General features: G+C 49.0%; 1 protein-coding gene across 1 annotated transcript in view; it reads left to right on the top strand.

Moving 5' to 3' along the window:
• LOC149750486 (uncharacterized) overlaps positions 1-22,900 on the top strand; it is a 43,210-nt gene extending 20,310 nt beyond the window's left edge. Inside the window, exon 4 of the mRNA XM_089920587.1 lies at positions 1-22,900. This exon is cut by the window's left edge and continues 8,174 nt beyond it. The gene's annotated coding sequence lies outside the window, so the exon portion shown is untranslated.
• The last annotated feature ends 2 nt before the right edge of the window (positions 22,901-22,902 follow it).

Genomic DNA, 22,902 nt, shown 5'->3' with positions numbered 1-22,902 from the left:
CATAAGTCACATCATGCCTGCCACGCTCAAAACCCTGCTGTGGCTTCTTTCCGCACTCAGTGAAAGCCATGGTTGGAGTGGTCTGCAAAGACCCTGCAGCTTATGAACACTGTCCAATAGAAATATAATGAATTACACAGGACCACCACATGTGTAATTTAACAATTTCTGGTAGCTAAATTTAAAAGGAAAAGGAAGTAGGTGAAATTAATTTTAATAATCTAACCCAGTATGTCAAAACTGTTTTCATTTTTGATGTGTATTTCGTTCTTTTTGTACTACGTCACACCCATAGCACGTGGCAGTTTGGACCAGCTACATTTCATGTGCTCAGCAGCCTCATGTGCCCAGTGGCTGCCTTATTGGGATTGCAGGCCTACCTAGTCTGGCCCCACTTGGCTTCTGTGTCCTTCCCTCCTACTACTCTTCCCTTCTTTCACTCTGCTCCAGCCACACTGGCCTCCTTGCTGTTCCCCAGATAAACCAGGCATTTCCTGTGTTAGGGCCTTTACACCTCCTGTTCCCTCTGTTTGGAATACTTTCCCCCAGGGAGACCCGTAGCTGACTCTCGCTTCCTTTGGGTCTGTGCTCAGATACTACCTTCTCAGTGTCCTGCCTACCCACACACGCTTGCTAGCATTTCCTGCGTCTCTTCCCTGCAATGTTTTTTTCTCCATAGCACCATCACCGTTTAACATAACTGTGCACTTCTGTTACTTCATAGATTTTCTCTCTCTCCCCACTGGAATGTGAGCTCCATGAGGCCAGGGGTTTTTGTCTCTGTTCCCTGCTCTATTTCCAGAGCATGGAACAGCGCCTGGCACATATAAGAGGTGGATTGATGTTGCTGAGGAATTAAATGAAACGTATTATTAAGAATGATTCTTTTTTAGTAAGAACCATGCAATTGAGTGTATTTTATTGTTTCAGAATATCATGGGTCATATTTTGCAATGTGGCAGTTTGAAGGTCTGGTTCATGTCACAGTGTTTTGAAAGAGTCCTCTCTATAAAGATGTTATTGTGGCTTCAACTTATAATTTAAATGGGTTTAAGACCCCTGAAATACTGTATTTCGTTCACTTCATTGAGAGATTTGAAAACAAGTTAGTGTATCCTGTCTTATGGGTGTCCACAGATACAAGGTTTTAGAGACAACGTCTTTCTGTCAAATTTGGTAATATCATCATGTAATGGTGGAAATGATTTCCAAATGCCAGTTTTTGAAATGCTCTTTCCGTGACATAAGTCTCTTTCAAGAAGTAGAGGCTTTCTTACCCATTTTTAAAATGTCACTTTACCTTAAAGGGACAGATTAAATACTTATTTGTTTGTTTAAAAAATAGTCATTAATCGGCATTCTCCTGATAGGCGCTCATTACAGAAGAAGTCAGCAAATTTTGCAACCTTGTTTTCCAGTTTAAAAAGAAATATAATTTCTGTTTAAGTTGAGCCACTCTTTCAGGTCTTCCACCATGAGATGATCATGGCAGTGTGGTCCAGTGCTTTGCAGATCCCACCCTCTCATTGCAAAGGAGTCATTTATTGTATTGAAGAGGATATCCTTAGAGTTGCTTGTCTGGGCACATGTAAACCGCACTCAGGTACGCAGACAACTGGGCTGCCCTTGTCCATCCTTTGGTGTTTTGTGTCTCCTACCTGGACCCAGGATGCAAAGGTGGTGGCACCGGCGTGTTGTGAGTTAGGAGGTAGGTGGTTGTGCTCAGAAGCTGCTCTGGAGGTGAGCATAGCAGGGATTGCTGGAAGAGATGGCCAAGGTAGCTAGGGTAGCCAGCTGTCTTCTTTTTTTTTTTTTTTAATTGAAGTGTAGTTGATTTACAGTGTTGTGTTAATTTCTGCTGTACAGCAAAGTGATTCAGTTATACATACATTCTTTTTTATATTCTTTTCCATTATGGTTCATCTCAGGATATTGAATATAGTTCCCTGTGCTATACAGGAGGACCTTGTTGTTTATCCATTCTATATGTAATAGTTTGCATCTGCTAGTCCCAAACTCCCAGTCCATCCCTCCCACACCCCCTTTCCCCACTGGCAACCACAAGTCTGTTTTCTATGTCTGTGAGTCTGTTTCTCTTTTATAGATAGGTTCATTTGCATCATATTTTAGATTCCATGTATAAGTAATACCATATGGTATTTGTCTTTCTCTTTCTGACTTAACTTCCCTTAGTATGATAATCTCTAGTTGCATCCATGTGGCTGCAAATGGCATTATTTCCTTCTTTTTTGTGGCTGAGTAGTATTCCATTGTACATATGTACCACATCTTCATTATCCATTCATCTGTTGAGCACATTTAGGTTGTTTCCATGCCTGGGCTGTTGTGAATAGGGCCAGCTCTCTTCTTGGAGAGAGAGGTGGTATGCCTTTGAAGCGTTGTGCCATGTCTTCCGTCCATTCACCTATATATGGAAAATGCTTGTGCAGTACGCTTTCCTTCCATTTTGACAGTCCAGGAGGTATGTCAGCTGGATATGTGCACGTGGACTTGTTTTTCCAACTGCCGTGACCAGAAGTGTGATTTAAAAGATGAGCAGCTGGATTGAGAACTGCAGCTCCGGCTGGGAACAGAGGCCCTGGTTACCTTCTGCTGCAGTAGAGCTCATCTCCTGCGTGCCCTGGACCCGGCATCGATGAGCAAGGCTTGTCTCCAGTGGGCCAGTCTTTGCTACTCAGACCACCGGCCAACCCGTCAGCTTCTCTTCTTGCCACACGTTCGTCCAGGGCCTCCTGTGGAAAAGCCTCTGTGTTTCTGGATGGAGTGGGGTGGGCACAGGAAAGGAAGGAATGTGCCAGTGTGAATGGGACCTGGTCTCTGTCCTCAGGGAGTTAATGCTTAATGAGGGAGATAGACACCCATGCTAAATACAAGACAAAGCGTAAAAGGGACACGGATGGAGTGTGATAAAGTGTTATATTAGCCAGAAGTGGGAATTGGAGAGGTGGTGAACATGAGCAAGGAGATCTCATCCATCTGTTCATGGCTGAATCCTCAGAGCCTAGCACAGTACTCCATCCCTATCGGGTGCTCAGTAAATGTGTATTTGTTAATAACTGGGTGTTGAAGGAATGGGGCTTCACCCCCAGGGACGAAGGAGGAAATGTCTTGTTGGGAGGAGGTGGTCATGTGCCCTGAGTGGGTGTGTGTGGCAGGAGAGGGGCTGTGTTCTGGGAGGGCCAGCCTCAGGGCAGGGCACCCGGACCAGCTTTTTCCAAGAATTTGATTTTGGTGATTCTTAACCTCTTTTTGTGCCAGTTCTCATTAGGAATTGCATGGAAGCTGTAGTCTCTTGCTCTAAGAAAAAAAAAAAAATCATGACAGCACATGATTTGACATATACCATCAGAGGACTCACAGATCCCAAGGTATAAAACCCTGCCATAGGCTGGGGAGCCGTCAGTGCTTATTGAGCTCTTTAAACAGGGATAAGACACTTGTTTTTCCTGGAGCCTTTGGGAATTGACTCAGATGAGTATATACTGTGTAGGCATTCTGGGTTTTAAGGTCATTGGTAAGTGACAACCACAATAGTGGCCCTGATGAGCTTAAGGAAGCAGTGGAGAATTGGAGGGGGGTGGCAGTTGGCGGGCTCTGTGCACTGTTATGGAGAGATCCAGTGTTTGCTCCACTGAGCAGGGGATGAAAAAATTTACCTGAGAGAAGATAGAAAAAAATTGACTTTTAAAACGTGCTAATTCAGGGACTTCTTCGGTGGTCCAGTGGTTAAGACTCTGTGCTTCCAATGCAGGGGGCATGGGTTCTATCCCGGGTCCGGGAACTAAGATCCCATATGCCGCTGCATGGTGTGGCAAAAAAGAAAAAAAAGAAAAAATTTAAGATTAAAAAGGAAAATTAAACGTACTAATTCAGAATATGGAATGCTTATGCTAGTTTTTTTCTGTGACATGTTTTCCAGCTCAGATACCCCCAGCCAAGCAGTAATTACAGACACAGAGAGGCAGTGTGTTGCATTTCTGGGAACAGGGAGAGTGGAAGGGAGTTATTAGAGTTTTATATCACCAAGGTATTGGGTTCAGAGAACTCTAGCAATTCTGACCCATCAGGGAAGGCTGCTTGGAGGAGGAATGTGGCAGGATTTCATGGGCCACTTGGAAAAGCAGAAAGACTGGGCTTATTTTTAAATTATATGGTTTTTGTTTCTGTTGTCATAAAAATTCCTATAGAGTATCTGTATACCTTCAGTTAAAAAATAAAAGAACAAACTTTCTGTCCTGTAGGAGTTTGTAGTGTATCTGCTGTACAGATAGGCTGTCTGGAGAGTTAAAAAACCCAGTATGGGCAGTACAGTGTTGCCATTTCTGCCTTTGTGTGTCATAGGTAAGTTCATTCATGGAGGGGTGAGGTTGGGGGGTGGTGAGGCCATGCCTTGTCCCAGGGGACAATGTTGATTGAACATTGGCCCTGTGCCAGGCTGGGCTAGATGCTGGCCAGCACCGGAAGGCACCGCTGGAGTGGGAGGGGAGAGCCCTTGCGCTCCTGCACCCGAGTGTAGCAGGGGACAGACTCGGGGGTCTTGGGAGTAGCATTGTCTGAAGCATATGGCGGGGAAGGGCTTGGTGGTTGCTGTGCAGGCTCTTCCACCCCTCTGCTGATGTCCCCCACTCATGGGATTTGGCTTTGTGGGAAGGTTAGTCTGTGACAGAGTTTTTAAAGTTCTTTCGAAAAGAAGAACCCCTCCTGTTTTCCCCAGAGAGGTGTTCAGACTGCAAGACCAGACACCTTAATGGGTGGTGAAATCAATCAATTTAGTGGGTTGGGACCAATGTGGAAAAAAAAAAAAAGACTGTAACAGAAAATATTAGATTGCATAGTATGTGGTAAAGATGAGTATGATTTCATGAAAGTCTCAGTCATATATATATATATATATATATATATATATCTACAGATATATGTATCTGTATACACACAAGTGCACATGTATGTAAGTACCAGGCCACCAGGCCACCTTGTAAACTTTTTTTTTTTTCCCTTATATTTTATTTTTTTATTTATTTTTGGCTGTGTTGGGTCTTCGTTTCTGTGCGAGGGCTTTCTCTAGTTGTGGCGAGCGGGGGCCATTCTTCATCGCGGTGCGTGGGCCTCTCACTGTCGCGGCCTCTCTTGTTGCAGAGCACAGGCTCTGGACGCGCAGGCTCAGTAGTTGTGGCTCACGGGCCTAGTTGCTCCACGGCATGTGGGATCTTTACAGACCAGGGCTCGAACCCGTGTCCCCTGCACTGGCAGGCAGATTCTCAACCACTGCGCCACCAGGGAAGCCCCTAAACTTTCTTTCTTACTGTGGGTTAGGGTCCAGAAAGTTTGAGAAACAAGCACTGGAAGGATTTGTTTGCTCTTAGTGTAGAGCATGGGTTCCAGCCGCTTCCCCAGAGGCCATCTCTATGGAGACTTTTTTTTTAAGAGCAGCAGAGTCAGGCTGTCACAGCATGATCTGAGGTTTGTCTGCGGCTGCTTACCCACTCCTGCCCCCACTTCCCTGTGCCTGGTGTTTCCTGCTGTGGCGAGCTGGGGAGAGAGGCCAGGCAGACCTCACCAGGGGTGGGAGCAGGGGTCGCCTCCCCTCCCAAGTCACCAGGTGTGACCCCCTGGAGTGCAGCATCTCCAGCCCCTTGCCTCTTCTCTGGCTTCTTGACTTGATTAGCTATTTCCATACCAAGGGCAGGGAGAGGAAGGCCATCCTGACTTATTACTTTGCCCCGTTGTTCTCTGTTTCTCAGGGGCATTGGGTGGGGAGGTTAGAGTTCACACTGTCTGGGGGGTGGATCCCTGGTAGGCTGAAGTGAGCCAGCTCCCCCCTCAGAATGACCACTTAGCTCGGTAATTCTCTGGCTCCATCTTTCCCACAGAGGAGAGGAGCCTTTCTCGGATCGTAGTTGCTTCTTCCATCAACTGTGCTGACCGGCCTGCAGAGCGCTGACCCACTTGTGGTACCTCAAATAGAGGTTTAAATTAGGACCTTTAATCTGTAAGAGGCTTACAGCCTGTTGGGTGGCCAGCTGCTCTGGACTTCTCTGTGGGCAGAGCTGGGCTTGGCCAGGCTGTTGTTGGGTTGAGGGAATCATGGGGGTCGGTGGTTTCCTTGGAGGAGTGACCATACGTGTGGCCTCACTCATGGAGGCCTGGGAACAGCAGGAGTCCCAGGGAAGCAGAGTTGTTTGCCCAACACTCCTTTCGCTGTTGGCACTTACACACACAGTCCCTGGGAGTGGGTGGGTACCATCTCTGGCTATGGGACAGGGTGGTGGTCTGTCCTTGTAGTGATGGAGTGGAAAGCCCAGAATTCCATGGGCCTTGGGTGCTGGTGCTGCTTCTTCTGGGCACTGAGCCTGGCTCCTTGCCGATGTGCAGTTAGCTCTGCTGGCTCAGTGTGTGTTTCCATCCCACAGATGCCTATTAACCAAGAGCTGTGTGTCCAATATGGTGCTGGGTGCCATAGGGGCACACAGAAACATGAGACTTGGGGCCTCCCCCAAATCGCTCCATGTCTTTTTGAGGAGACCCGACTAGTACATATCAAAGCATTCATTTGTCCCACAGACACATACTTACTTGGCTGGTAGCTGTTCACAGTAGCAAATTATAAAGTTCCAAAGTAATAGGCATGGGGGGAAGTTCTTTGGGAGGCCTGGGAAGGGAGAGAGCTATGGGGTAGTGAGAGCTGGGCCTGAGTGAGCGGTGGGATTTAGCAGGATGGGGAGAGGGGAGGTCGTTGAAGGTGGGAGGAACAGTGTGAGCAGAGGCCAGGAGAGTGCGTGGTCTTCCTCTAAGTGCAGGTTGCTGGAGCCTCTTCCTCCCCTCCCGCTTCTTGAAATAGTCCCAGTTTCAGTCCTAGAAACTTACTCCTTCAATAAAGTAGAGACAGATCTCAGGTTCCCTCTTTTTTCTCCTGTTTATCATTATAACAACAGTAATGACTCCTGACTTTTATTGAGCGCTTACTGCATACCACTGTTCTGTGTGCTTTAGGTGGATCGTCTCGTTAAGTCTTCCCAGCAATGCTGATATCACTGTTACATATTATTATGTGCATTTTACAGTTGATGAAACTGAGGCATAGAAAGGTTAAATGACTTGCCCACGGTCACATAGCAAGTTGGGTCAGAAGTCCACCTGAGGCAACCTGAAAGCAGAGGCCATGCTCTTAACCCGCTGGTTCCCAAACTTGTCTGAACATTGAAATCACCAGGGAATCTTATAAAATTTCCAAAGCCCCAACCAATTACGTTACATGCAGACCAGTTACATCACGGTCTGGGGGGTGGGGGGGTGGGGTGGGGAACTCTGATATGAGTAGTTTTTGAAGTTTCCCAGGTGATTGCAATGTGCCAGGTTTAGAAACCACTGTCTTAACCTCTGAGTTTTAGGGCCTGTGAGTATTTGATTGAATACATTTTTATACTCAAGGCAGAGGGGCCTTCCCCCAGGCCTGTATCACCCACCATTTCATAGGGAGTAACTCCAGCTTCTTGTCTGAGGGAGCAGGACCCCTGTCACCCCACAGCATCTGGGACTCCCCAAGAGTGAAGCCTGGGTGGGCTGGAGTGGGCAGAGGGAGTATGGGTCGCTTGGCATCAGTGCCCCCTTCCCCCTCTGAGTGCCGCCTTGGGGCAGAGACTGCTTTCAGAGCCCTGGAGACCTCCGACCGTGGTTTCTCACGCCTTCTGCTCCCCTGGGCCCCTGAGTTCATTGGGGAAGGGAGAGGGTCACATGAGGGCACATCGCTTCTCGACAAGTCTCGCTCCTCTCTGCCTGTCCCCGGGTGAACCTGAAATGGACATGAAGTGCAGAGTCCTTTGGGTGACTGGGAACAGCACTAAATTTAGCAAAACTAGCTGGTGGGTGGCCGGCCTGTAGTGAGCCAAACCCAGCCCCAAGTGGACTAGATTTTATAGTCGGCAACGCAGCCAGTGTAGTCTGTGCTTGGGCAAGTCTGTGGTTAACACGGGGGGATCTTTCCGTTTCTAAGGCCCGGCAGCTTGTCTGCCATCCTGCAGGATCCCAGGCTCTGTCTCTGCGAGTCTTGGGTCCACCCCCACCCCCGCTTGGGACTGGTCTTCCATCCTTCCCTCCCTCATGTGTCTGGGAGCTCCACTCCAGTACCTTGGCCTTGGCCTACACGCTCTTCTAGGCCTCTTGGCCTGCGTTGCCAGCCTTCATTCCCAAGGCCCTGGAGACCAGGACCTGAGCTTCGGTCAATTTTTCATAGGGTATCTGGCATCTTAGGACACTTTTCGGTTACGGTTGTTGAGTGGAGGTAAGGAAAGAGCTGGGCTGGCTAGTTGAACAAGGTTGTGAGGGACTGAGATGTATGTTCCTTCCTCCCAGAAGCTCAGTCAAGTACGTGACACCAGAGTGAATCACGATGTGGAGTGACTGTGGGTGGGCTTTGATGCTCTTTGGGGCTTGGGGCTCTCTTTGCTGGGCTCAGTCTTCTGCCCTGTTGTGGACTACATCTGGGAGGATGTGGGTTTTGCAGAATTGGGGAGTGGAGGTCTGCTGGTGACAGAACATCTTCCCCTTCTGGGCCTCCTCCTCCCCCGTCTCAGATCTGACAGTGGCAGCTTGCCTGGCGGTGCCTCTGTTGCCTTAATGTCCTGAGAAATAATGAGCAGGCTACATTTTCTCAGCCCTTTCCAAGGCGGACCATTACACTTTGGCCAGGGCTGGGGTCTTGTCTTTGTGACATGATTCGTTAGTATAAGGCGGCGGTTCTCAGCCAGGGGCAGTCTTGCCTCCAGAGGACATTTGGCAGCGTCCAGAGGCCAGGGAAACAGCGAAATACTGTATAACGTACAGGGCAGCCCTCCCCACAGCAAAGAATTATCCGGTCCTAAACGTTGATAGGGCCGAGGTTGAAAAACCCTGGTGTAGGGGGACAGTCTTTTACAAATGGCCCTAAGAGGTCATATCATCCAGATCCCTGCTTCCATGGGAAATGACTTGAGACCAGGAGCTATGTAGACATTGCCTTCCCCCTTTGCCCCCCGTCTGCCTCCCTCCTCAGCATGTACAGTGCCCTCTAACAATCGTGTTCAGGAGGTTGTTTCCAGGGAGTCGCTTAAACCGCGTGATGGCCCAGTTTCCCATAGAATCCCACCGTTAAGCACCCACGTGCTGCAGGTGGTCATCTGGGAGGCTTGGTGCAGCTGTATCCTTGGTGCGCTTGCACGAGCTCTGAGATGAACTTCAAGCACACCAGGGAAGCCGTTCCGTGCAGACGTCCCGTGTGAGTGATAGGAGTCTATCCTGGAGCTGTTTTCCTTCGCTCTTCTATCGCTCTCCTTCGCTCTCTGCCTTGCAGAACCGAGTTTCACTTGCTAAAGTTCTCTTAAATGCAAGAAACACACACTCATTGCCCCGGAGAACGTGATGTCGCTTCCCAGATAAAACATCCAATCTGTTGCCAGATACCTCAGCAGCCCAGTGATGGCTCATCTGCCAACACCATCCTCCTGTAGCTGGCAAGGCTGCCTTAAGGCCAGAACGGGGAAATGAGACATCCCCCAACGTGAGGACCTTAGCTCACTCTACAGGATGCGGGGAGGGCAGCTGTGGGCGTATTCTAGAATACACTGGCTTTTTACATTTCAGGACAAACCTCAAGGTTCTTCCCATGTGACTTCACTGCCTGGACTCTTTAGTTGTGACGCCAGAGAGTGAAGGTATGATGTGGGGGAAGAAGTGGCGGAGGAGATGGGAAAGGCAGAAGCCAAGGTAAGGCCAAGCAACCAGGGAGATGTACAGATGCTCTCCTGAGTGCATTTGACATTCTTGCCCCAGGTCGCTTCTCAGTGTTGTTCCCCTGCCCCTGACACAGTCCCTCAGTTTCCATGAGTTCGAGGGAGACCAGCATATTTTTGGATGGGCTCAAGCCAAACAGTGAGGAAAGTAATGCTACTTAGTGGGCTAAACACCAGTGATGCTGGAGTTACCTGCTTTTGGTGGTTGTTTTTTTGTTTGTTTGGAGTTTTCTGTCTCCTTTTGTTCGTAGAAGTCACTTGGGGGATGGATTATCTGATAAATCCTGGTGTTCTCGGAGTTCACGTTCACTGCTTCCCTTATCCTCATGTGAAGGACTAAGATGATGACTGTGGGCTCCGGAACCATGTTTTAGATTATTGCTGTCTGATCCAGCAGCCAGGACAGTCGAAACCAAAAGCCTCTGAAGTCCTGTTCAGCGATGGTAAACATTTGAAATGGATTGAACGGATGACTGTGTGTATATTTAGAGGGTCACACCCCGTAGAAAAAGAACCTCCGGGTAAGCCCGGCTTGCTCATCCCAGCTGCAGGTCTGAGCACACCCAGGGTCACATCCTTTTATTCCATGATGGGCTGAGGTCACTTCCTTATGTACCCAGGGCTGCCCACACCCAGCCACCGTTTCCTGCACTGGGTCAGGGCGTGCACTTCATTCTCTTCATAACCTCTTTGGTGGCTTATCGTCACCTACCAGCCTCCTTTGGCCTCGGTCCCTGAGCGTCCTTCCAACTTAGTTACCATCTTGCTCTAGGTCCCGAGCATGGCTTTGAGTCTCTGGCTTCTGTGTGGACTTCCTGGCTCCTGGGCCCAGAGCTACCTCAGTGCTCTGGCCGCCACTGGACACATAAGCCGTGGGTTGCTGATTTGGAGCCCAGCTCCAAAAATCAGTCTCAAAATCCAAATCCTCAGTCGTCTTGGTCTTCACTCCGTCAACTCTGGCCTCCACCACTTCCGTCTCATTAAAAAATCTTGTTTCTCATAAAAATGACTCCATATTTCAATATGCATCTGAAAAACCCAGATGCATTTTCAGACTCAAGTCTCAGAACATGAAGCCTGACAAATTAATTTGGAGTTTTGAAAACGTGTTTATTTAGTATGGTTTTGAAGTGTTGTAGAGTAACGTTTCTGCCGTTTATTAAAAGGCACTAGGAAAGTGATCAGAAACGTATACGTATCTTTTAGATTTCATGAGCAGAGATGGCAGGCACTGAAATCTGTTAGTGTTGGGGTGACCACCCATTTGGATAAAAGTCCATTGTTCTTACTTTTTTTTCTCATTAGCTGTTTTTTAAGGAGATTTTTAATTGACATGTAACACACATACAGAAAAGTGAGCGCATCCTAAGTATTAGGTACAGAGTGCCCCCAGCCTGTAACCAGCACCCACGTCAAGCAAAGGAGCAGAACGTACCACACCCCATTCCAGAATATGCCTTGTGCTCCTTCCCAGCTGCTGACCATGCTTCTGAGGGTAACCACTATTTTGACTGCTAAAATTACAGATGAGTTTTGCCTGCTTTTCAGCTTTATATATATATGGAATCACAGTGTGTTCTCTCTTGTATTTGGCCTCTTTCACTCGTCATTTTATATGTGACGTTCATCCTTGCAGTGTGCCGTTTTAGTTTCCTATTCTTGTGGCTGTATAGTATTCCGTTTTATTAATAGAACACAGTTTATTAGATGTTGTATGGTTGATGCATGTCTGGGCTGTGTGCAGAGTTTGGCTCTTTCAAACAGCGCTACTATGAATATGTTTGAATATGTCTTTTGGTGAATGAATGTATGCACGGACACACATATGTCTGAGTGTGTGTATGCGTAATTTACGTGCGTGTGTTTCTGTTGGGTGTGTACCTAGGAGTGGAACTGCTAGATCATAGTTCTGGCAGATGGTGCCAAACATTGATGCCAGTTAGACTTCCACTGGCAAAGTTCTGGTTGCTCCATGCCCTTGCCAGTATTTGGCATTATCTCCTTTCTTCATTGTACTCATTCTAGTGGGTATGAAGTAATATTGTACTGGGGTCTGAATTTGCCCTTCCACGATGCTGACCATTTGGGTATGCTCTTTTGTGAAGTGCCTGTTCAGGTCTTTTACTCGTTTTTCTATTGAATTGCCTCTCTTTTTCTTATTGGTTTGCAGGAAGCTGTTCATACATTGTTGAATATATGCATTGCACATATTTTCTCCCTTCCATAGCTTTTGATGTCCATACCTTTAGTGATATCCCCGAGGTTAATCCACATGAAAGCAGTAGGATTATATGTAATACTTTGCATGGGGATCTTTTATTCTTTGTTAGTGATATTGAAGTTGGGGCTGCATTCTTTCAGTACTTGTCTACAAAGGCACTATTGCGGTATTGGCTGTGTAGAATGGGACAGGGACTCTTGAAGTTCTCGGTGTATGTAGGTGTTGGCACCTTTGAGATCACATAAAAATTGTTCATATCCAAGTGCTTGCTGTGCTCCATATACTGTTCTAAGCTTTTACGTGGACAATCTCACGTATTCCTCATACATGCTTATCAGTTGTCACTCTTATTAGCCCCATTTTCAAGTGAGGAAACTGAGGCTCAGAGAGGTTTTGTAATTCCTGAAGGTCACATAACTGGGATTTTGGCTGCAAAACTCATGCTGTGTAATCAATTGTATTGCATAGAAAATTGCGGTTCCTAAAATCGGTGTTTTATTAGAATGCCTGGCATAGTGCCTGGCACATAATAAGTGCTCAGTAAATACCTGTTGAGTGAAAGGATTTGACAGTGGTGAGTTGGATGGTGTCTTCATTGAGTAGGGAAGTTTGTTCTGGCAGTGGGATATGTTGGTATGAGAAGCTGTTGTTTTCCATCCTGATGTGTCATCTCGTGATGATGTCACAAGTAGACATCATAGTGGACATTTGTGAAGTGAATGACTCAATCTCAGACAGGTTGTAAACCCTGCTTAGCGGAAGGGGTACATTCAGAGGACGCTGCAGGGAGGGCCCAGGGCCAAGACAGGCATATGAGTAGGGGCCATGGTCACGGCCCAGGGAGAAGGCAGAGTCCAGCTCGCAGCATCCTGGTTGTACAGCCACAGGGTAGCCCAGTTTGTGGAAGCAGAACAGGGTCCAGTGTCAGTAGGCAAGGCTGTCCCAGTTACAGGCTGTCGGGTCAGAAGAGGTCCCAGCAGCAGTGCAGGGCTGGCAGGCTCCAAAGTCAGGTAATCCAGAGTCACAAGGTTGCAAGCAGTAAAAGTTCAGGCAGGCAGGAAAGAGAGCCAAGGAGCGCTTGCAGGGAGCCATTTCCCCGGTCGACAGGTATTTATTGCAGGGAGCCATTTCCTCCTGAATGAGGCCTTTCTTCTCAGGCCACTGAGGGCCTGTGAGGAATACATCAGACCTCAGGCCGGGCCGGGTGGGGTGACCCAGAGACCAGCCTGTGCTGGAGCCAGAAGGAGCTGTCATGAACGTCTTGTCAAACTCTTCATTTAACGGGCGAGGAAATTAAAGCCTAAGTGTGAGATTACTCAGAGCCAGGGGGAGAGCCAGCCTTGGAACCAGGCACTGCAGAGTGTTTCCTGCTTCCTCATGTTTTCCATCAAAAATTAAGAGGTGGAAGGAAGAAGGACCATGGTGAAAGCCTTAAAGAAGAAAGATGGAGAGTCCTTGGATATGGGGGGAGAAGGAGGAATCAAGTGACTACAGTACAGAGCCTGGGCGAATGGCAGTTCCAGTGATGGGAAAGTGGGAAGGAAGCTGGCTGGATGATGATTGCGATCTCAAGTCTAGAATGTAAGTTCCAGGAAGACAGAGGTTTTTGCATTGTTATTGAAGCATAACATACAGAAAAGTACACAGAGAGCAAGGACCTTTTTTTTTCTATTTTTTTTTATTGTGGAAAATACATATAAAATTTACCATCATAACCATTTTTAAGTGTACAGTTCATTGGTATTAAGTACATTCATATTCTTGTGCAACCATCACCACCATCAGAATTCTTTTCATCTTGCAAAATTGAAACTGTACCCGATAAAGAGTAACTCTCTATTCCCCCTCCCCCCAACCCCTGGCAGACACCCATCTACTTTCTACTACTATAGGCACCTTATAAAGTGGAATCATACAGTATTTGCCTTTTTGTGACTGGCGTATTTCACTTAACATAATGTCTTTAGGTTTATCCGTGCTACGGCATGTGTCAGAATTTCCTTCCTTTTAAAGACTGAATAATATCCCATTGTATGGATCTACCACATTTCATTTATCCATTCATCTGTTGATGGACACTTGGGGCAAGAACTTTTATATGGGCTGCTTACCAATGAATGGAGTAGATCCTGGCCTTAGTATGTGCTCAACAAATAATTGTTGAATGAATTTTAGTTATGTTGAACGTGAACTGACAGTGGGCTACCCAGGTGGGCTGTCCAACAGGTGTTCCAAGATGACTCCGGACCAAAGGTGAGGTGAGAGATGAGGCCAGCGGTGAGAAGGTGCTCCCAGGGCACCGGGGCCGAGATGGGAGCAGGGGCCTGGGCTCAGCACAGGTGGGAGCAGAGCAATGAAAGATGCAGGCAAGGTGGTCTCAGGGAAATGCCATGTACTTTAAAACAGGAGAGAGGTTTTAAGAAGGGGGTGCTGAGCACCGTCCGAGTCAAGAAGGATGGGGTCTGAGGAAGGAACGTTAGAGCTGGCAAACAGTGATGGAGCCAAGATGAACTCGGCTCCCTCTTGGCCTTGGAACGAAGTTTCTGTAGCGTGGTGGTGGAGGTACAGGCCAGAACATGAGATGGGGGAAACACATGTGAAATAGCCAGAGCTATTAAATGCTGGGCACTAGGAAAGGCACCAGGACTAGCGGCAGGTGAAGCAGCAGCAGAGAAAGATGCATGAAGCACACACCGTTCTTAGGCTTCATGGAAGTCTTGAACTTGAGTGTGGCCTTGGAGTTGGCCTCTGTGCAATAAAGAGGAGAGAGAGGGGCATGCCAAGTAGATAAGCAATGAGAAAAAGAGCTTGGTGGAAAGAATGGGGACGTGCATGGGGACAACAAGGAAGCCAGATCGATGAGGCAGAGGATATGTGGGGGAACGTGGGAAATATGGTTGGCACTTCTATCCTTTCCTCCCTTTTAAAGTTAATTAAGAGATGGCCATTGGGAAGCTTGAGTAATCTACATCTAAACACTACATCTAGCGTAACTTAGCAGTCACACTTATAATTACTGGACACCAATCCCCAGGACAACCCCGTTACCCTGTAAACGTAATAGAAGATTTTATCATGGACACTGGTAGTTGTAAAGAATTGGTTGCATGTGACAGATACACCTGGCTCAAATATGAGTGTAGCTGTTTCTGAGTTGTGCACTGGAGAATCAGAGCCTCCATTCAGTGTAACTACTGTTCACTAAGCTCCAGCTGACAGCCGTGCCTGATACTAGATGCTCAGCTGTAAAGACAGAAAGGTTGAGATCTAAAAAGTAAGACTTGAGCCTGAACTGTTGGTAGACTTAACCTGAGTCCTAAAGGCTTTTCCTTTCCACAGAGCCTGGGGAGACGTTGAGCTGAAGACTGAGAAAGTAGATGCCGCGTCTGCCGCCATCTCACTCTTCAGCAGCTCCACACAAACGCTGAGCTGCCACTGCTCTACCCTGGGGCCGGGCAAAAGCCTGTACTCTCATGCGGAGCCCCCTCTGAAAATGCAGTTTGGTAAATTCTTAGGTGCACCCAAAAGGTTGCCCCAGATCTCAAGGAAATATTTAGAAATGCTTTTTAAAGGTAATATCCAGCTAACTCCCCCAAATCCAGGATCCCTGGAAGCTATTTATCTCAAGGAAAATGCCTAGAGCATTCCCATAGGATATAAATGAAGGATCCAAGTGTGGGGGAACACATATCCTCTGTACAGGGTACCAGTCAGATGCCACCCCCACCCCCCGCCCCCAGCACAGGAGCCAAGGCAGAAGGCTTGAGGCAGGAGAGGCCAGAGTCCTTACCTCTTTCTGAGTACCAGAGTTTTCCTGGCAGAGCTGGGAAGCACGAAGTGTTCTCCCTACCTGCCTCCAGCTCTGAGTTGCTGAAAGGGAAACCAGGACCCTAAAGGAGGTTTTCGGATCTCTGCACGCTTGGCCTGCATTATCTGTGGCACCACTGTTTACTCCAGCCCCATAGCAGGTTCCCTTAGCACCCAGCCTAGTCTGGCCTGACATGGGTTTTAGGGAGCCTTATATACAAACAATAAAATAATAATGATAGCTAAATTTACTGTGCCCAGATGTGGTTCTGTTTTCTATGTATTAGCTCATTTAAACCTTACAGTGACTCTGTGGGACAATTGCTATGTTTGACAGATGAGGAAACTGAGTCACAGAGAGGCATGGTCTCTTTCCTGAAATCACTCAGCTAGTAACAGGTGGAGGTCTAAATTGAACCCGTGTGCCTCCAGAGCCTGTGCTCCTCAGGGAAGATGGCCCCTGTGGGATGTGTAGGAGCCACCAGAGGTCAGAGCAGAGAGGTCAGCTGCTGACCAGTCAGACTCCGAGATCCGGTTTCTCCCTGTTGGAGCCGGCTGCCCCCGCTGCTTCAGGGACAGGACTGCCCTGTTGTATTACCCAAGTTTGCCAGGAGGATTAGCCTCTTCCTCGTGTCAAAACAAGCCAAGCAGGAAAAAAAATCAACAAACAACTCATGACTTCCAGCAGAAAAAGCTCTGCAGCTTCTCCAGCAGGAGGGAGATCTCTGCTGCGGAGGCTCAAACGTCCCAGGTTACGTCCTAGCTGTAGGCGTGTGCCGAGAGGGACTGAGACCCTTGGTTTTACAGGTCGGTGCCCCGAGGCCTGGCCCACTTGGTGCTCAGTCCCTGCCAGCAGCTCTCCTCCTTGGCTCCCCGTCACGCTGCGTGAGATTTGCTGTTGTCCTGTCGCTGAGCCTGACTGGTTCTGTTTCCATGCTTTTCTGCACATCGTTCCTTGCCCCTTGGGTTGCCTTTGCTCCTTCCATTTTTATTGGAAGTTTTGGATTCTTCAGAGCCCCCTTTAGCTTCTGTCTTCTCCGTGGAGCCTCTTTTCCTCCAGTGAATCCTGCCCCCTCCAGGTTCCTGTTGCATTTATTAACTCTTTTAATCACTGGGCTCCCCAATACTGCCTAGCGGTGGCTTCAAAAAATTTATGTGTGTATGACATTTGCATATTTGTGTATGTACACATCATATATTTGCATACACATTTGCATGTATGTATATATATGCATATTTCTTATTTATAAGGTGGGGGATGGTAATGCATGCCTTCCACAAGTAATATTTATTGAGTGCCTGCTATATTGCAGGCACTATTCTAGGCTCCAGGGATTTAGCAGTTTACAAAGCAGACAGAAGTCCCCTGTTCTCATGGAGCTGACACTCCAGCCAGTTTCAGGAAGAGCCCCCTCCCCCTCCAGAGTTGCTGGGAGAAGAGGAGGAGGCAGAGGGTCCCTGCTGATTGATCAGAGGTGGAACCACAACCTGGGTGGGACTGCAGCAGGATGGAGGCTGCTCTGGTGGCCTGCATGGGGCACAGGGACTCCCAGGGTGAGATTTCTGCCGTGAAAGAGGAGGAGGAGGAAAGGCCACCTGGGTTGCCCTGAAGGGGCAGCATATCTCTTTCCCCCTCCCCAGTCATAACCCGTGCCTGACCGTGAGGCTAAACCCACTCCCAGCCCCTCACACAACCCCAGTGGGCAGGAGGGGCAGCACCAGGTGGTGGAGGCACCCCGGTCTCGGCTGCAGCCCCAGAGCCCTGTGCCTCACAGCTGCGCCACCTCCCCCGCCCCAGCCCTCCCATGTGCTGGTGAAGGCTTACCTGGCACAGAGGCAGCCTGGCTGGCAGGGGCACATGGAGTCTTCCTGGCCACGCAAGGCCACTGAAAGAAGAGGTCATTCGACAGACCCCAGAGATCCCCCTCCCCAGCTTGTACCAGAGGCAGGACTCTGGAGTCACTGAGCCCCCAGCAGATCTGGGGTCAAGTTCCCCCACCTAGTGGCCTGGGGTAAATGTAGATGTTGAGTGGATTTGCTGTGGATTTGGGCTTCTCATCACCTCACGCTGTGACCATGGGCTATTGATCATACATAACATCCCTTCCTGCTTTCTGCTTTCTTCCTAGGATGAGGGAGGGCAACCTTGAGTGATGTTTTATCCCTCCATGCATCTCTTTTCCATGTGGGAAGTACCCGTTTCCAAGGTATCTCTTTGGGAAGTAGAGAGAGGGGGCCATGGCTGTGGCCATCCCTGCATTTGGCTCTACCCGTGGCTCTGGTCACCTCTGACTGCCCTGCTGGGCCTCAGAGCCCACACCAGCCTCTCTGCGAGGGGCAGGGTGATTTTGAGTAAGTTTTACTTGACCTTTGCTTTGATTCAATTCCCTCATCTGTGATATGGGACTGGTAATAATTACACCTGCCTCATGGAGATATTGAAAGGATTAAATGAGCCTATAAATGAGCTTAAAATAGAGCCTGGCTCACGGTAAGTGCTCTCTATGTCTGTTAATCCTAGATTACTCACCACGTTTGTGAAGTGGTGGTGGGCTTGTTTGCTTAGCTCTGTGACCACGAGCTCACTGTGGGCAGGACATGTCTTATGTGTTCCTGTAGCCTCAGTGCCTAGCCCACCCAGTGCCTGGCACATGGTAGGCATTCAGCAAACGTGTTAAGAGAACAGTGACCTCTGGATTTGGGCCAAGGTGAAGGGCAGACTCAGCATATGTGGAGGCATACAGGAGGGAGGCCTATGGAAGGGCAATTAAGCAGGGTCAGAGGTTGCAGAATGGGAGAGTGTGGAAACAGGTTGGAGGGGTGGATTGGGACCAGATGCGAGGGGGCCTGGAACGCTAGCAGACAGCCCCGGCAAGGCACTGGGGAACTGTGGAAGGTTTCAGAACAGGAGAGGGACATGCAGGTCCAGGATTTCAGGGAAGATCCTGGTAGAAGAATCTAGACTACACTAGAGAAGAGAGAGCCTGGAGCTAGCAGGGCGACCAGTTAGGAGGTGCTGGGGACACACGGCTGAGAGTCAACAAGCCATGTGGGCAGGCGGCATGCTATCTGCTCCCCTGCCCCGCCTGGCCCCCGGCGCCACGAGGAACCAGGCCAGCCTGTTGTGACCTTCGCCATCCAGCCCTGACTGTTCCAGCCCTGGTGCTTGTCTATTTGCAGCCTCCTCTCTCTGACACCTTGCGCAGGTTGCCAGGTTACGGCAGCCCGTGCTGCGCAAGTCCTTGTGCCCCAGCTCCGATGCCACTTGCTTCCCCCTCACTCTCCAGCCTCTGGATGTCGGTGTTTATTGTTTTAATCTTAAAGTGAGAAACAGTGAGGTTGCTGGAAATAGGCCATGTGCTTTTATTTGTTCTTCTAACCAAGGACAGGCATGTCTCCCAGTCCCAGGAGCAGGACCTGGAGCCCAGGATGGAGATGCAGGCAGGGTGCAGAGGATTCACCAGGGAGGGCCGAGTGCTCTGGGGGCCTGGACCAGAAAGTGACTGTTTGATCCTGTGGCGGGAGCCTGTGTCTGCCTGCTTGCTGGTCCCGGAACAGGTCCATCAGGGCAGATACTGCTGTTCAGAGCCACCATGGCAGGGCTGGGTGCCAGCCTGGCTGGCGGGAGGGCACAGGTCTTGGCCATTAAGGACGCTGGCTTATCCTTGCGACCTGTGCCCTTGAATCTGGGCCACACTCTTATGAGGTGCTGGCTTGTGTGAGGAAGTTGCTTGTAGCCAACCTGTCTTAATAAGCATCTACTGCATATCTGGTCTCTGCCGTAACGGCCACCTGGGAAGCCAGGGGACACCGCGGGCCTGCCTGGGCAGTGGAGCGGTGACAGTCCCCGCCATTTAATGAGCGTTTACTATGTGTTGGCCATTGCGCTGAGCACTCCGCATACGTTATCTCATTTAATCCCGAGGATAACCACATGTCGCAGTTGTTATTAGCACTGTTTTTTGGATGAAGCAACTGAGACAAGAGGAGGTTAATTAACTTGCCCTGGGTCACACAGCCAGTAAATTCAAGTGTCCCTGAGTCAGAGCCCCTGCGGCCAGTCCTGATGCTCATGCGATGGGCACCTAGAACTCGGGACTTGTCGTTGGGAAGACCTAGGGTCAGTTTTTTGCTCTGCCTCTCCGTTACTGGCTGGACGATCTTGGCCAGCTCCCCTCCCTTTTCTCATTTGCCCATCTGTAAAATGGGAATAACTATGTATACTTCACAAGGCTTCGAGGGGGGATAAAATGGCATAATTTGTCATAAAACTTGTTTGTGCACAAGAAGGAGTTATACATACATTACGCCTCACTTAAATGAGTCGATAGTAAAAACTTAAAACTACTTACAGAAAAAGGTACATGTTCACGTGCCTTTTTTTTTTTTTTTTTTTTAAAGGAAATGTGGTTGGTCCCACCTTTGTCCCTGGAGTTGTCAAGCATGAAAATGGGGAGGAGTTCATCAGGGAAGGACAGAGTTCGGAGGAAGTCTCCTAAGAGGAGGATGTCACTAGCTTGCCTAGCACAGTGGTTGGGAGTCTGGTACTGGCTGCATACCCTGCACAGGCTCCTCAGCCCCTAGCCTGTAAAGTGGAGGTGATGGCCATCCCAGCTTCCAAGTGCCGTGGTGAGGACCGACTGAGCTGTGATACACGCATGGGGCCGGCACCAGGCCTGACGCGTGGTGAGTGATACTGGATATTGAGGCCCACGTTCATGATGAGGTGGATGCTGTTCGGACAGGTAAGGGGGAAGGGACGTCCTGGTTTGGGGGCTTAGCCTGATTTGAAGGCTCTCTCGAAGGGGCATGGGGAGCGCACATGTCTGGAGGGAATGAGGACCTAGGCCCCAGAGCAACCTTGGGAGGAGGCCAGACCCTTGATAAGGGCTCTAAGCCAAATGGAGGCTCTACTTCTCCTACCCTTCATGTCCCAAAGCTGGGGTCAGTGGGGGTCAGAGCTGTGGGGCAGGAGGTCGCAGTCCTCCTGCAGGTGGTGGGGAGATGGCCATGTCCTAGAGGTCCGCTGGCCGGGTTCCAGCTTGGGCCTGAGCAGGTTACAAATCAGTGGGAGGAGGGATGCATTCCACGGTGTAGCTTGGCTTTGTCATCTTGGCCGAGGAACAAAGTTTATTCACAAAGGGTTCCTGCCATTTTTAAAGTTGTTACTTGGTTCTGTGTGTGAGAGAGTGAAAGGAGACGGGAGGGTAAGAGTTGGGGTCGGGGTGAGAGGGAGGTTAACGTTGGAAGTGACCCGCTGAGGCCCCTTTATCTCTTTCTTGCATGAAGGTGATGTAGTAACTTTGGGTATAGCCTAAAGGTACGTAGTGGTCAGTCAGTATCTGGGCATTTTATGATTTAGAAAATGAGAGGTAAACACTGATATTTCAGGTATTTAGAAGTAGGCCCCAAAGAAGTTGTACTGTGTTTCCACTCTTGGGTTCACTTGTTTGTTCGGCCAGCAGACGGTTACTGGAAGTGGGTGTGCCATCCATGGTGGCGTGAAGAGCTGTGAGAGGCAGTCCAGGTCCACAAGAAGCTTCCTTGCAGTCAGGCTGTTTTATAACTGTTCCCAAATCATGTTAGCTCTGGAATCTATTTTAGGAACTCCTTTGGTTATGAACCATATCTTATATTTAATTTTGATTCTCTTTCTCCTCCTGTCCTGGATTCAGTAGCCTCATCCACAAACACTGTGTGCCTGGCGTTATCATAGGTAGTGGAAGCATTTAGAAGGATCAGAGATACTTCGTAGGAACGTGTTAACTAACTAGAGCTGCTGCCTAGAACGGCCTCCCAAGGACTTTAGGCCTTCTCTGTGCAGTCACCACTTCCATGTCGCAGAGGACCCTGGAGCCCACCAGTATCTGTGAGATACCTGGAGCTGGGCATCAAGGCAGAGGGCGTTGCTCCCCTTTTCTTTGGTTGGTGAGTGTTCATAATAATAGTAGGAATTCCAGCCCACCCCAGGGGGCGCCTGAAGGTAGGTGAGGCTCTTGAGATCTTTCTGCCTACCTCTGAGGGCTGTGATGGCACGCCTTTGCTTCTTTCTCTTCATTTGTTCCTATATCTGGTGAGGATGGCGTTCTGCTCAGATCTACAGTGAGTAGCCATGGGGACCTGTTAAGAGTCTCTGGTCTTTGATTCTCTGAGAGAGGGTGGGTTTGACAGTGCCTTCCCACCTCTGAGATGAGGACAGCTGGATTCTGTCTCCTCCGTCCTCAACATTGCGTGGGGCCACACCGAAAAGAAAACCTCATGACTGATCCCAAGGTCCAGGGTTGACACTGCACTGATTTCAGCCCAGGGCAAGCCACCGTTAGCATCTTCCGGCCAGAGGGTGTTTGTGAAAGCACAGGTCGGGTGTCCCTTTGACATTTGCTTGGGGATCCTTTCCAGAAGCTGGAGGAAGAGGAGTAGATTCATATTTGACAAGTCTAGATCAAGGGAAGGACAGAGAAGCAGGAGCCTCGCAGGACCAGTGTGTGCAGGGAAGGGACTCGGACCAAGTGAACCCGTTTCCGGTGTGTTTGTCAGGGACTTAGGGTGGTAATGTTGACAGGGAGCATGATCAGCCAATCAACAAGCATAGATTGGGTGCCTCTGGGAGTTTCACATTGGAGAGAACGAAAGAGAATTCTAAACCTGGCACAGGCCTTTGAAAAGTTCAGACTCTAGTGGGAGGCATAGATGAGCACACGTGACAAGACATGACAGTGTATTATGAGGCCCTGGACTGTAACACAGGGTTACACGTGCTGTTGGCATTTGGAGAAGGGAGGACCATCATGGCCATCTATCCTGCCTGGGAAAGACTGGAGAATGACCACATCAGCAGTGTCAGCACGCAGGGAGCTGTCAGGACAGGGGCAGGGAGCTCTGGGGTCAGAGAACAGGGTTCTGTTCCCAGCTAAGGAAAGTTGCACAGATGAGTGGACATAATATACGTGAAAGCATCTGGCTGAGTGTTTTTCGTGTAGAAATAATTCAGCAGAGGTTTGTTGATATATTCCTAAGATCACGACTGAGAGAGTCCCAAGGAAGATACCACAGCAAGGTTTAAAAACAGTGTAGGGGGTGAGGGTGGGA

Source organism: Delphinapterus leucas, chromosome 1 (genome assembly GCF_059928025.1).
Source record: "Delphinapterus leucas isolate spDelLeu-1000000601 "Yukka" chromosome 1, BTC_Dleu_Yukka2, whole genome shotgun sequence".
Classification (NCBI taxonomy): Eukaryota; Metazoa; Chordata; class Mammalia; order Artiodactyla; family Monodontidae; genus Delphinapterus; species Delphinapterus leucas.
The sequence above is the reverse complement of the archived record's forward strand: the minus strand, read 5'-3'. Positions and strand labels throughout refer to the sequence as shown.